This window comes from Nannobrachium achirus (genome assembly GCF_963921795.1).
Source record: "Nannobrachium achirus genome assembly, chromosome: 6".
NCBI lineage: Eukaryota > Metazoa > Chordata > Actinopteri > Myctophiformes > Myctophidae > Nannobrachium > Nannobrachium achirus.
In genome coordinates, this window is record NC_137815.1 from 35,728,534 (window position 1) to 35,731,444 (window position 2,911).

A 2,911-nucleotide genomic window follows, 5' to 3' on the forward strand; every position below is an offset into this window, starting at 1 on the left:
TAGAAGCGATGTGTGATGGAGCGACAGCACTGGTTGGTTGGTTGGCTTCTCTGTGTCCGCTCAGTAAAAGCAGTCACATTGGAGAGAGACCGTCCACAACTACAATGATAATAACAACAACTAAACCCGGTGCTGACTGATGTCTACAGGAGAATGATGCTACTTCTGATCATCATGTGTTTTGACTAGTAGTACACACAACACGTCCTGACATCACTCAAGATCATTGGCTGCTGTATAGCCTCGGGGTGGACGAGGGTTTTAACAAATCCTGGTGGGTGTGTCAGTTCATCATCATGTATGCCCTCCCCTCCCTTCAGCACAGTTCAGACTCAGATGAACCGCCCTGACCAGTTGTTTATAATATTTTGCGCCCATTATTGTTTATAATATTTTGCGCCCATTACAAACTGGTGTACTTAGGCTAATAATAGATAGGCTATACTAGTATTCTGTTGATATAAGTGAGTGTGATGCTAGGGAACAGCTTGGTACAAGTTTATGTCCTTCAGGACATACACTTGGAGCCATATTTAGATTATAGCTTCATTGAAAAAAATAGTAGTGTAATGTAGTCCCCCCCCCCCCCCCCCTTTCAAAATTTGACTTGAGTAAGTACAAAATTATTGGCAACAAAATATAATGACTAAAGTAAAATTAATCATTTTGAATGTCCTATTTTAATATAATAAAAGTCTAAGCCTTTTTGTCCAGCTCACAACACGTTGTTCTAATATATAAGTATAGTTTTTTTAAAGAGAATAATCTAAATCTGCAGTAACTTGTAACTAAAGCTGGCAAATAATTGTGGTGGAGTATAAAGTGCAATATTTGCCTCTGAGAGGCCTGGAATAGAAGTAGGCCTACAAATGACACTTAAACTGTGCTTAATTACAGAACTCGTAGACGTACTTAGTTACTTTCCGCCACTCTAAACCACTGCAACAGGAAAAGTACTTAGGACCCATTTAAAATGTCGATGTTGTTGAGTGTGAAAATGACCATAGGCCTAGGCCTATAATCACCATTTGAGAATGAACATTTTGCTCCTATATTTTACTTACTGAGCCAAAAAACATGTTTTTTTTAGGATCTCCTATAGTTGGTCATAGGAATACACTGAGGAGAATAGCTGGAGCACTCATCCAATGTCATTTTGACTATGCATTTTGACACCTCGTGACACCACAAAGGCATTACAAACAAAGCTTTAGACCTCTCAAAACAAACATGGTCAGGTTACATGGGAGGCATTGTAAGCAGGCTTGGAATTTCATCATTTGCGGGGCAAGGCCACTTGGCCTATTGGGGTTGTCCATTTTTTGATGGCACAAAGGCCAAATGCCAGGGCAGGAAGGCCATCAAATAAAACCATATTTTTGTCCTATTAATTGAATTTTAGGGTTAAATTTAATATGTAGAATATTGGCTGTGAAATAAATAAATGGTTATTTACAATCTGATGTTCAGTTCAGCCCTGCACAAATCAAAAGATACTGGATTTGTTTGAAAATGGCAACTCAACAAGATACCGGTGTCTACATGACAAGAAAGACACTGGTGTCTACATATTGACAAGACAGACAGAGGAGAAAGTGCTACAGTCAGCTGGGCTTGGGCATTAAGGCCACTGTGGCCTCAGAGCATGCCATTTTTTTTGGAGGGGCACAAGGCCAAACTGACAGGCATGGCCTGCCTTCATGGTCTCCCTGAAATCCCTGCCCTGGTTGTGAGCTTGTAGATCGTCTATTTTTGGCAAAGAGGTTTGGTCTATTGGGGAAAAAGAGCAGACTAATTACAGAGTGAAAGGTGAAGTTTATTAACTATTGACGGTTCAAGTGGTTAAATATCTGAAAACACAAATTGACATGAATCCAAAATACACTGATGATTGTGCTGTCAAACAGTGAAACTATATAATCTCTGAACAGGTTGTGGGGGTCCCTGCTTCATCTCTCTCTCAACTAAGGGGTCCTTGGCCTGAAAACATTGAAGACCTCTGGGCTAGGGTGTGATGGCTCAGCGCAGAGGACAGAGTACAGCAACTTGCAATGGGCCTATACTAGCCTATGGGGCTTTTAAGCCGTGACATCATTTTGTAGGCAGAGGAGAATCTGCCCCCAGAGCATTTTCTGTCCATCTCTATTTTCAACAGATCCGAGACAAAAATAACGACTAAAGTATAATTCTAACACTTTCCTTTCAACAACAAAGAGAAGAAAAATGTGTAAATAGTAAAAATAGTAAAAAGATTCACGGAAACTGGGGGCAGAAATTCTCCTCTGCCTACAAAATGATGTCATACTTAACAGCCCCATGTACTTGTCAATTCAATTCAAAGGAGCTTTATTGGCATGAGAAGACATACGTTTACAATGCCGTTTACCTGTCAAGCTACTTCAATATTGCGAAAGACGCACTACACCAGAGGGAGCGCCACTGATATCGTCCAACCCAGATTCGGCACAAACATGGGGTCAAATTATTTCTACTGCTATGCCACCAAAATATGGAAATATGGAAACCAACAGACATCAAAAGGTGTGACACCTTACCCTCCTTCAAAACCGCCAAAAAAGAGCACCTGTCTGCGATTTGTAACTGGTCCTAGAAAAGTAATCTAAACTTAACACCAGAAATGACCCCACCCCTGTTTACTGTATGTTTTTGTGCTACAGGTGTTGATGATGACTTATTGTATGTTATTGTATGTCTTTAAATGTCTCACATGAATTGAATACACAGGACCAAAATGCATGGAAAAAAGCCTTTATAACGGCGTTTTTGTGTTATCTTTTTAGCATCATTGTATAATCGTACCACTGTACTATTTGTAAACTGTTGATAAAGTATTCAATAAATCAATGTAATAGTTATATTGAAGTAGTTGATTTGTATGGGGGGTAAAAAC